Here is a 12556-nt window from a genome sequence, read left to right as displayed (position 1 = left end):
CGACCACAGTGACACAAGTTAATATATACAGTACATGCATAAAGGTAAATTAGTGTTTCAGTTCTGTAGTTTGTTGGTAATTTATATTTTGACAGCAATACATCTCCATAGAGTGGAAAGGGTGACTGTTTTCACTTCACATCCTTATGAGTATAAACTTACTGTGAATTGACTGTACTGTACACAACAACTGTGTGCACAAGGTAGTTACATAAGAACAACACCCATACAATCTGAAAAATAATTTAGAATACAGTACCTGTAATGCACTAGGCCTTGTCAATTTTTCAACTTGTTTTGCATAGCTGTATAACTTGAGATGTGTATAACCTTTCAAATGTATTATTTTCATTTAATTATAAAGTCCACTGTCACTTGCTTTCTAGTTTGGTGTGCTGTAGCCTAGTACATACTGTACTCCCAAAGTGACTTAAAAAGAAATCCTGTTCCCTAACTTTTTTTTACTGTTTATGTTAATATGCTATGCTTTCACCTCAGAAAATTTTGTGCATAAAAAGTTTATTTTGCAGTGCAAGATCAGTTTAATGGTACAATTTTGTCCTTGGTGACATCTTGCCACAACCTTTAATATATCCCCCACCTCATTTTCAATATCTCTCTGTAAATAATTTATATCCACGCAGCTTGCATGAAAGAGATCTCAAGTTCTTTGAATAAGAATTGAGAAAATTTTGGAAGTGGATATATCAATATGACAGTGCAACCCTCTTAGCAACCAATCCACTTATCTTAGCTGCCATGATTGCTAAGTACAGAGATTAGTGGGTAGGTTAGTTGTGTGGCCAACTTCCAGAAGATTCTTTAAGAAAACATCTGGATGCTGGGGAGTTAGGTACTACAATACAATAATAGGTCTTATAATGTTTTAACTCCAAGTAAAGTATTTAACATACAGTATAGTATGTAAAAGTTATTAGTCAAAATGTCAGAACACCTTAGTGAAGATTCAAGTATCTGTAGTTGTTAACTGCACATGGTCAGGAATAGAGACTTGGAGGTAATAGAGTTTCTACTGTTGTGTAATGCTTCGTTTTTCTTCTTAGTTGCATCAGTAAGACTATAAATTGTGTGTAAGTAATAAAAACATGAGTTACAATGATGACATTGGAAAAATCATAACATTCAACAGTTCACTTAACAAAAGGGCAGTGGTAGAATTTTGCACACAAACTGAAAACTGGATGGCTAGACCCTGCTGCTGTGTCCAAGAACCCCAACCTTTAGTGTTTTTCTTTTCTCATGCCAAGAGTCACATTTCACTCTTTCTCATGGATTTATAATTTTTATGATGTGTATTCTATGATGACTGTATATACTGTAGTAATTAAAGAGTTTAAGAGTCTTCTGGTGGTACAATGTGCTGCAGCAATGGCGAGATGGTGATTAATGATTTTTGGATGTCCAGTTTGCATTTTTCTGAATTTTTTTTTAATTGTTTTCCCGACAAATATAATAATTATGATGACGTCTATGATGTGATGCGCCAGCATTCATTGAGTGCCTCAATCTTGCATGACAAATGCTTGTTAAGTAATCACCTATGACTTCCTGCCTTTGATACATTGTCAATACCAAAACTATTGATACCTGTATATTGTAGAGGGGAAGGCTGAATTTTGTGAACAAATGCATGAAACCCCAGATGGATTAGGTTCACGTTACTTCGTAAGGAACAGGCAATTTTTTTATCATGAAATTATTTATCACGATATTGTTTTCTAAAAAATTTCACTGGGTTTAATAATAAAAAAATATATCCTGCCTTGGTGACTGTAAACCCTGGCATTGATGTACATGTTTTGATCATATATCCAAACCCAATTTAAAACTACATTTGGAAGAATTAGCAGTGTTAAATTGTTTTAAACATCTATCAGCATCTACACCATAGCATTGATAATTTGTCATATTGACATGATGAAAAATGCAAGCTGGCCAAGGAATAAGCCTTTGTCTTATCACAGTAATATCGCCTTATTCGTGCCCTTGGCACTCTCATAATGTAAATACTATAATAATAACTATTAACTAACCTCTGAAAATGCCAGCTGTCCAGAAAGGCAAATATTATGAAAAACCATAGTGATTTTTACCGGTATGTTATGTGACTAGTAGAACAACCAATGATGGGGCAGCTCTGTGTATATCCCTGTGTGGTCTTTCCATACACCCTTCTTATGTCTGTATAGTATTATACTTCATCCTAAATCATCATCCCATACCAACACTTACATTAGTTTGAGGGCTTGGCTGTAGATTGTGTGGTATGGTAATCTTGATTGTGCATTTCTTTGGGGGTATGACTGAATGTATTACGGTACTTCTTCACTCTTTTCTTGATCTGCTATTTTTGTTATAGTAGTGACTTATAGTTATCTCTCAATTGGTCTGGTAAACAAGTACAGTACAGTACTGTATTTGTAATTTTGAAAACTGACCTGCAGTATACTTTCTCGTTCTGGAATTTTTTGTATCATTGAATGTACCAAATATAGTACAGTAATGAACTGTACATCCCATGGAGCAAGTGGAGAAGCACATATTATGATAGATATGGTTCCTCCAGGGGCAAGTGTCATTAAGAACTTGGTTGTTCCTACCCACAGTATAAACCATATGAGCTTTTGTCATGTGTACTTGTCATTCACAGCTATAAACAGAACTCATATTAATCATGTAAATTGTAACTTGACTGTTATTTAACTAGGTTACAGTCAAGAAAATTTAGACTACTGTAGTTAACAGCATTTTAGCAATTTGGAATATTTGTGTTAATTACTTGAACTTTTTTCCAATAGGTATGTAATTTTCTTGTTCATGAACCTGCTATCCTCTGACCGAAGAAAAAGACAGATTTATTGAATATTTTTTGGGCAGCAGACTGGTTGGCGTGTTGTTACAATTTCTGCAATATGACATTAAGAATTGTCAAAAGAGAGAGTGCTTTTATCCTGCTTTCTTTCAGCTTCACTTTCTTGGCTACTTGCACCATGTTCTTCAACCCAATTATGATTAACTACAGGCTTGTTAGTTAGTTTTACTTCTTGTACTGGAAACACTCAGTTTTTACTCAAAAACAGTGTATTTTAGTAAGTCTTACTTCTGTCACGGAAAAACTCTTTTTTTCTCCTAAAAATGCTGTTTTAGTTAGTTTTACTACTTATAGTGAAAACACTCAATTTTGAATGAAAACAGTTGAATTCGTTAGTTTTACTTCTTTTCACGGAATACGCTTGTTTTCTGCATAAAGCAGTGCATTTTAGTTTATTCTATTTTTTCACAAAAAATGCTTGTTTTCTGCTCAAAAAAAGTGTATTTTAGTTCACTGGCGTCTTTTGCGCGGAAAACGCTTGTTTTGTGCTCAAACTACATGCATTTTGTATATCCCATTCAGTCGAGAGTATCAAGCATATTCAGCTGCCCCAAGAGCTCTGTTTGAGACTTTTTTTGCTGCCATTTATGAGTAACTCGTACTCACTTAAGACTGCAGCACAACTTTTAACACTCTTTGTAACTTCTGCAGTACAGTATAACCTCAAAATTCCAACACTGTTGGGAGTGGCATCATGCCAGATGCACAATTTTGCCAATTTACTGGTCAGTGCACCTCCCCTTTATGTCATCTTCCTTAAAAACGTTTTATGGCCATTTTCCACACTTGTGTGGAACCATGAACCAATTCTCTAGTGAAGTTCCTGAGGTAAGTTATGGTTTAGTTTAGTGGTAAATGCCTATTAAGGAAAATTTTCTTTAAAAATAAGAAATATAGTATTGGTTATTACAGTAGGACTTGCAAACAACAATGTCCTTGTAAGACTGGTTTGGACATTTAAGTGAAATAGTTATGTCAAGTACCATACTCATGTAAACAAGATGAGCATAAACCTTTTATGAAACAGACAAAATTAATCAACTAAACCCTAACCAATCTTAATATTACAACATTTTAAAGTTTGGTAGGATTTGGTTAGTGCATGTCCTATGTTGTCATTAATGGTTTGTTTGCATTATTTACATGGCTGATTCTTTTCAGTATGTATTTTCTCATATTTTTGTGTGTTTAAAATCTCTACATTATTCCTACAAGGTTGTTTGTCGTTTGTGGGTACAGCCCCCCCCAAAAATTTTTCGGTCCTCTATTATTCGCGGATGACACTCTGGATGTACCCAAGAATGTCTGTGGGTAGTTTTAAAGTTGCCGGCATTTTTGCGGCTGGGACAGGGAGCCATTCGTTCTAGAGACAGTAATTTCCTTTACCTGTAGGTATTGTAAATATATGTGTGTGTGTGTGTGTGTAGACACACTCACACATACAGTATTTACAAGACAGGTAAAAGAAATAATTGTCCAAAGGGCAAACACATAAAGGAAATATACATTTCTTTGTACACAAGTAAAAATGTAACACTTTTATTAGGTCAGCAAATGTTATTTGCGGATTTGGCGATTCGCGGCCATATTGAGAACCTAACCCCCGCGAATTTGGGGGGCCCCCTATATTAAACAATGCCGTGTATGATTTTTGTATGGATACTCCATTTTCAAAGCAGTGTGCCACTAAATTGAAAGTTTTATGACTACCAGTGCCAATCACATGTCCACGAAATTGCTTGTTAAATCAACATCCCAATATGTCTACGTTATGAGTTAGATTTTCCTTTACTCTTTAATTTATATGGTTCCTTTTTCCATATACAGTATACAGAACAATTGAACAATAAACAGAACCCCAAACACTTATAACTATATTTCCTGCTCATGAAGTCAATAACCAAATAAATGAATGAATGACCTACAGAGGTCAGCATATACTACTATATTTTATACCTAATATTTAACTTTGGCAAATAATTTGTAAAAAAAAAAATTACACTGTATATGTAAATGATCAACATTGTATTTTAAATTTCTTGAGTTCTAAATGGCTGACTGCTGTTTACTTCTGGAGTGTGCGTGATGGGAGACATCCAAAATTGTATTGTGTTCGGTGTCTGTGAGCATAGCTTTTACTGTTATTATGAGCTTATCATCTGAGGCTCTTGAGAAACTGATTTAGGGATTTGTTGGAACACCCTGGGTTATCTTACTGCTGGGGACACCCTGGGTTATCTTACTGCTGGGGACACCCTGGGTTATCTTACTGCTGGGGACACCCTGGGTTATCTTACTGCTGGGGACACCCTGGGTTATCTTACAGCTGGGGACACCCTGGGTTATCTTACTGCTGAGGACACCTGATTGTCACCACTGGGGACATGGATTTATCTTACTGCTGAGGACACCTGGGTTATCTTACAGCTGAGACTTTTGGGTTATCTTCGCTGAGGACACCTAGTTTATCTTACACTACAGACACCTGAGTTGTCTCTTACTACTAGAAACACCTACAAGTTTATCTTGCTGCACGAGACACCCTGGGTTTGTCTTACTGCTGAGACACCCTGGGTTGTCTTGCAGCTGTAGAGACACCCTGGAGGTTGTCTCTTACTGCTGAGACACCCTGAGATTTGTCTTGCTGCTGAGACACCCTGGGTTGTCTTGTTGGGGGCACCTGGGCCATCCACGCTGAGGCACCCTGGGTTATCTTACAGCTGCCAGAGACACCCTGGGTTATCTTACTAACAAGACACCTGAGTTTATCTCTTACTGCCTGGGACACCTGAGTTTATCTTACAGCTGGGGACACCCTGGAATTTATCTTACAGCTGGGGACACCCTGGGTTATCTTGCAACTGGGGACACCCTGGGTTATCTTACAGCTGAGGACACCCTGGGTTTATCTTACTGCTGGGGACACCTGGGTTATCTCTTGCTTCAGGGACACCTGGGTTGTCTTGCAGCTGGGGACACCCTGGGTTGTCTTGCAGCTGGGGACACCCTGGGTTGTCTTACGGCTGGGGACACCCTGGGTTGTATCTTGCAACTGGGGACACCTGGGTTGTCTTACTGCTGGGGACACCCTGGGTTGTCTTACTGCTGGGGACACCCTGGGTTGCATCTGCAGGGGCACCCTGGTTATCCTTACAGCTGAGACACCCTGGTTATCTTACAGCTGAGAGACACCCACAGGTTTATCTTACAGCTGAGAGACACCTGGAGTTATCTTACAGCTGAGAGACACCCTGGGTTGCATCCTTTACAGCTACAGGGACACCCTGGGTTATCTCTTGTGGGGACACCCTGGGTTATCTTACAGCTGGGGACACACTGGGTTATCTTACAGCTGGGGACACCCTGGGTTATCTTACAGCTGGGGACACCCTGGGTTATCTTACTGCTGGGGACACCCTGGGTTATCTTACAGCTGGGGACACCCTGGGTTATCTTACAGCTGGGGACACCCTGGGTTATCTTACTGCTGGGGACACCTTGGGTTATCTTACAGCTGGGGACACCCTGGGTTATCTTACAGCTGGGGACTCCTTGGATAGAAGGATCATCCTCCGTCTTTTCACATATGATAAGTTGTACTGACATCACAAAACAAGCTGTAGGCAACTACGAATTTCAATTTTGAGTTAGATCAACAATCAAAACTTTTAAACATATGTATGAAATGCTTTTGTTGTGTCTCCTATTTTACCAAAAGAGGTACAAGTTATTTATGCATGAGACATATGAGGAATTTTTATATTTAGTATTGATGCTAAATGAAATTTAGTTAATTTTAACCTTGTTTGTGCAGCTGTAGTCTCCTAGATGGGGAAATGAAGCTCAAAATGTATGAGTTTCACTGTTACCCTCGATAAAACTAACATGCTCTACTTAATTGCATTGTTTCTTGTTTATAGGCTTGCAACCCCCAGACAAGAAGCTATATCTGAGCTGATGCCTTGACAAAAAAGAGTGACCAGCTTTATGTATACAATAGACAATAATGCTTCTTTAGTCCAGTCTGGCTATATACAGTACATACTGTACTTTCACCCGAACTTCATGGGCTGGTAATCCAAATATATGCCAGGTGAAATATAACACCCACATGAGCCGCAACTGTTTTTAATATACAGTAATTGTTGATTGACCTACACAATAGCACATCATAAATCTACAAATTGAAAACTCAGGATTCATAATACCTTGGCTAGTGACTGTAACCAATTTGAAAATTGTAGGCCTTTTTCTCATACCCAGGTCTTTTAAGAGATCAGATGGATACAAAAGTTACCATTGTAGGTTGAAGGCTGTGAGCCTTTGCTACCACAAATATATGCACTCTGCAATTTCTCTCTTAGTTCAGGTACAAAGTACCATTTTTGGGTCATCTGATTCAGTTCCAATTACCTTAGTGAACAGAGCAGACACACCCAGTTTATCTTGGTTCCTGTTGGAAGCAAATTGCTGACCTTTTAATAATTTTAACACATTTCTCAGGATATGACAAGCCACATAGTTGGATGTATAATAGTACAGTACAGTAATTCCTCTCAACAATGGAATTTTGATAACTGGAATTGAGATGGATTCCCCCCAAAAAATTACATCTTCAAAATTCCATTTTAGCATAACACTTTTTTTTAATCCCATAAGGCAACCGTGTGCACTCAGAACTGTTTTGTTACCTCTCCCCACATTGTTAGTCTATCTCTGCATATCATTTTTATGGACTTTACTTTTTAAAACCTTCACCATGCCTAAAATTTTGTAAGAGTTTGTAAGAAAAAAGTAAATGTATTGATGTTAATAAAAAGCTTGAAATTTTAGAAAACTCAATAAGAAAGTGCCGGTGAAAGATCTGATGAAGAAGTACAGTGTGGGTTGCTCAACAGTTTATAATGTGAAAATATAGAAAGGAAAAATTAACAAAGCATGTTGCAAGGTCAGTACCAGATCACTGTGTTGTTGAAAGCCTGAAACAGAAAAGGATGGGCACTGAAGTTTGAAAGAGTCAGCATGGCAGTGTACGACTGTCATAAACAACAGCGTGCGAGTCCACTACCCAAGGACTCTAGGGCAGCAAGCTACATGCATCAGTGCTTTTTTGTGCAAACACAGGTGGTTCCCACAGGATAAAGTGTAGACCACCTGCCAGTGTCATGGAAAGCCAATAAGCACGTATGGTTCACCTGTGAGTTGTTCACAGAATGATTCCATTACATCTTTGGACCAAGTCTCTGGCCATTCCAGGTATAGATGGGCATCCACAGGAATGTGGTCAAAGTACTGTTGCTGCTGGTTAATGCACCTGCATAACCTCAATGAGGACAAACTCTGGAGTAGTGACAGCTGCATTAAAGTGAAATTCCTTCCTCCGAACCTTAATAAGAAGCAGCATAAGATTGGTGACTACTTCACCCAGGTGCCCAAGCAATCTCCAGATGTGTCAGTCGTTCCTTAGACATCAGTCTCCTCAGCACTAGCACCTTAGATCCGGGACCAATTGGCAGCCCCTTGCTATGGGTTTCATCTTCAGACAGAGAAGGTCCCTCATGCAGCACTCCTGTGTATGAGCCTTGTGTAATACTCCAGACCTCCCTATAGCAATTATGGAGGAGGATGCGAATGAACAAGAGTAAGTGTTAATTACAGTATTTTGTAGTGCTGTAGTGAATTTAATACAGTACTGTACCAGTATGAATTTTGTAGTACAATTAATTTTGTACAGTACAGTACTGTACTTGTACAATAGTAGTTTTGTAGTGTACAGAAGTGAATTAATTTTGAACAGTGCTGAAGTGAATATATTACAGTACAGTGATCCCTCGGTTAACGAACGCCTCGGTTAACGAATTACCTTCCAAAAGAATCTTCAATTCGGTTAACGAAATTCTTACGAAATCATGTCAACACGTTTTGGCTTGCTCACCAGCTGGAATAATAGTCCACCAATACAGTAATCGGTTCTAGGGCTTAAATTCGTTCCCATTTGAGTAAATATCAAGAAGGTTGTACTATTCAATAATTTTCCAAGTTTTATATTAACATTTTTAGTCATTTTAACACTTAATTAACATAATTGCAGTACAGGAAACTAGTTTTTGGTGTGCCAATCAGCCACTTGTGACTCGCCCACCAAGGTGTCAGTTTGTATCTCTGGTCAGTGGAGGTAACATCTTGCTTGTGGCTCTCTTGAACATAAACTATTTTTACGTTTTTACAGTACAATTATTGGTCATTCTGAAATTTATTTAACATATTGACAATATATAGTGTAGTGCAGTGTTGACTTAAAGAAAATAATCTTGAATTACACCTAGTAAACTTAAAATGTTATGGGTGAAATGACGGCATGAAGCATGGGGTGATTTCTCTTCCATCCCCACTTCCTTCTCTTCTCCCTTCTCCTCCACCCCCACTTCTAATTCCCATCATCAACCAGGAGCCTTCTACATACACACCTCAAAGTGAGTGTACTTTACTGCATTTATTTTTACTTTGTATGTAATTTTCGGTGAGCTGGAACCAATTACCCAAAATCCCATTGAAACAATGGTTTCGGTTAACGAACGACCTTCTGGAACGAATTGTGTTCATTAACCGAGGGACCACTGTATATGCTAAAAAAATCACACAAGGAAATAGGAAACAATGGAGCACCTTAGCTTTCGTCTTTATTAAGACATCTTCAGAGGCAACTGAATTACAAAGACTGAGAGAGAGCTTATGGACACAGGGTGACCTTACAAAACATGAGGTCAGGTCAAAAAACATGACATCCACTAATCCACAAACCAAACATAAGAAGAGATTATAAGAACGGGCGATATAACTAGTCATGTCACGTCAGGTAAAAAATATGAGACCCACTAATCATCTATCATACATCTACCTTACATGCTTTCAAAGCATTTTTAACCTTGGGCCACTGACAAATAAATTTATGTAATATATTATCAGTTTTGTACTGACCATCACTAAGGTTTAAAGAATACATTTCCCTAATCAAACTTGCTTCAACTAGAAGTGTTTCTGTGACACATGAGGATTTATACACTTCTAAACTGTTTTCCCAATCTATGGGATGATTATTGTTCCTTATATGAACGAAAAGTGCACTGCTTTCAGATGCCGTTCTAATATTGCACTTGTGCTGTTTAATTCTGAGTTGCAATGCTTTCCCAGTCTGACCTACATAATTTCCAAAACAACTGCAACATGGAATACAGTAAACACTTCCATATACATTCAAGGTTGATGATGACATGCCATATTCTTTACAGAGTGCATTGGTTCTAATGCCTTTTTCATGTTTCATAATAATTTCTGCACTGTATATTATCAATATGTTAACTAAATTTCAGAATGACCAATAATTTTAATGTAAAAATGCAAAAATATTCAAGAGCACAACTTTCTTGATATTTACTCCACTGGAAACGAATGTAAACATAGAACCAATTACTGTATTGGCGGACTAGACGATCAGCTGATGCGCACAACAAAGCGTGTTTCTTGTAAGGCTGTCATTAATTGAAGTTTTGTTCGTTAATGGAACTGAAAATCCTCATGGGAGCAAATTTGTAAACCAAAATTTCGTTAATTGAACCGTTCGTTAATCGAGGGACCACTGTATATATTGTGCGTGTGTGTGGGGGGGGGGGGGGACAACAATGAGTAACAAGGGGTTAAGAGTGGTAGACAAGTTATTATCATAAATTTCACAGCTCAACACCATGCCTCATAATTCCAGCTGGATTTTTTTTTTTCGTAACGAAATGTTCGGAATGCTGTACAGGGGATACTTCACTTTTAGTGTTGAAGGCTATACAGAACATTCATTCCACCTTGAAAGATGTCAGTTCTGAGCATAATATTCTTTTTCAAGTTTATCATGAAGTCCCCTATGTTCAATATTAGGACATAAGGAAGCCTCATGAGGTATGTGCATATAGGTAACTGAAAGGGTTGTCATAGCTTGAGTCTTCGCTGATGTGGAAGTTCTAGGAAGGGTCTTAGAACTGTTCTTATACAGTACTCTGGAATGCCTATATCACATCATCAGGAGACAATTCCACTTTTTCTGGAAGTACTGGATTTAGTGGAGAGGGTAATAGATTCTGTGCATGAACCATAGTGATTAATTTGTTCGTTTGGAAGGAGGCATTTCTGTGGGTCAGTATGACCAGGAATCCCTCATTCCTTAGCTCTGAACACCTTAGCAGGAATATGTTGAATGAGTAATGAGCTGCCTGAAGATTCATAGCTCTCAGTGGTAACGTTTGTACCCAATAGTGTGACAGGAAGGTACTGTACTTAATAATTTTCAGTTTAATTCCAGTCTTTAATCAAGGTATTGTATAGATAATCCTGGATATTCAACCTGGAGAATTGTATGACTAAATTCAAGTCACCTGCCCCAGGCTTGACTATAAAATGGGATTTGTGGATCAGTCTTTCATTTATTAGATCTAGAGAATAATATATCACTCAAGAAGACTGCTACTTGTGATGACTGTATTGTGTGCCTTTGCTTCTTAAATCAGAAAAAAAAAATCCTGGTAATAGCATAATTTTTATGATTGATGGAAGGATACTTCACTGTTTTGACATACGGTACGTCACTTCTGAATTTCAAGTCATTAACACTTAATATAAAGAACTATTTGGTAACTTTTGTGTAAAAAAGCAGTAGGGGGTACAGCCAGAACTGTCTGTTAATATTAAAATTTCTATGCACCTTTACAAACTGTCCTTGGAGATCTAACAATAAAGCTTGAAACTTTTGTTTATTGGTGATTCAGGATCATAAATGGTGAGGATTGACATACCATAATTGTGTGGATGTTACATGATTTGTGAAGCATCACTGCCGCCTTGACACTGCAGATTATTGTGTAATGCAGTGTTGTGAGCCAAGATATCAAATTTTTATGAAATCTTTAGAATTATTTTCTGAATTAAATAATTACACTTGAGACTCTGAATGTTACTGAGGTTAGTATTGAACAAAATTAAGTATGAAAGGTTATTTAGTACAAATGAAACTTATTGTGTGTTTGCCTGTATGCATGTAAGCATATTAATTCCCAGTTTGACAGTAACCAGTTTTTACCTCATACCCAGAACACTGTCCACAACCTGATTCAGGTTTATGACCCTGAGTTTATAAAAACAACAAAGGCTTTTCATGAGTATGGTAACTAAGTTTACCAACTGATATTTCCTTTGCATGTTTATGAAGTCCAGAAGTACCCACAAAAAGTTTCTAATATATATCAAAGTTGATTTCATTTCAGTGTGTGTGTGTTTGAAAGCAGTAGTTGAATGATGGGGAGGGGTTAATATTAAGAACTCTTAAACATTAATATATAGACTACTGTAATAATCAAGGTGGATTTTTTTTATATACTGTACCGTTTAATGGATTAATGCCAGTGTCTTGGATGAGTCAATAATTAGCAGCTTAGGTTACACATGAAAACTGGTTGTTACTGGAATGAACAAATGGGTGAAGAAAAAGTAGCTGTAAAAGGAAGGTAAAATACTCCTGCCAGACCACACACACTTGTTCTTCTGTCTTATGTTGTTACTGCTGTCCCCATCTTGTTGTATGCTGTGATGTTATTTTAAATAAATGAATATTAATTATGCACT

This window comes from Homarus americanus, unplaced genomic scaffold (genome assembly GCF_018991925.1).
Source record: "Homarus americanus isolate GMGI-L3 unplaced genomic scaffold, GMGI_Hamer_2.0 scaffold28051, whole genome shotgun sequence".
NCBI lineage: Eukaryota > Metazoa > Arthropoda > Malacostraca > Decapoda > Nephropidae > Homarus > Homarus americanus.
The sequence above is the reverse complement of the archived record's forward strand: the minus strand, read 5'-3'. Positions refer to the sequence as shown.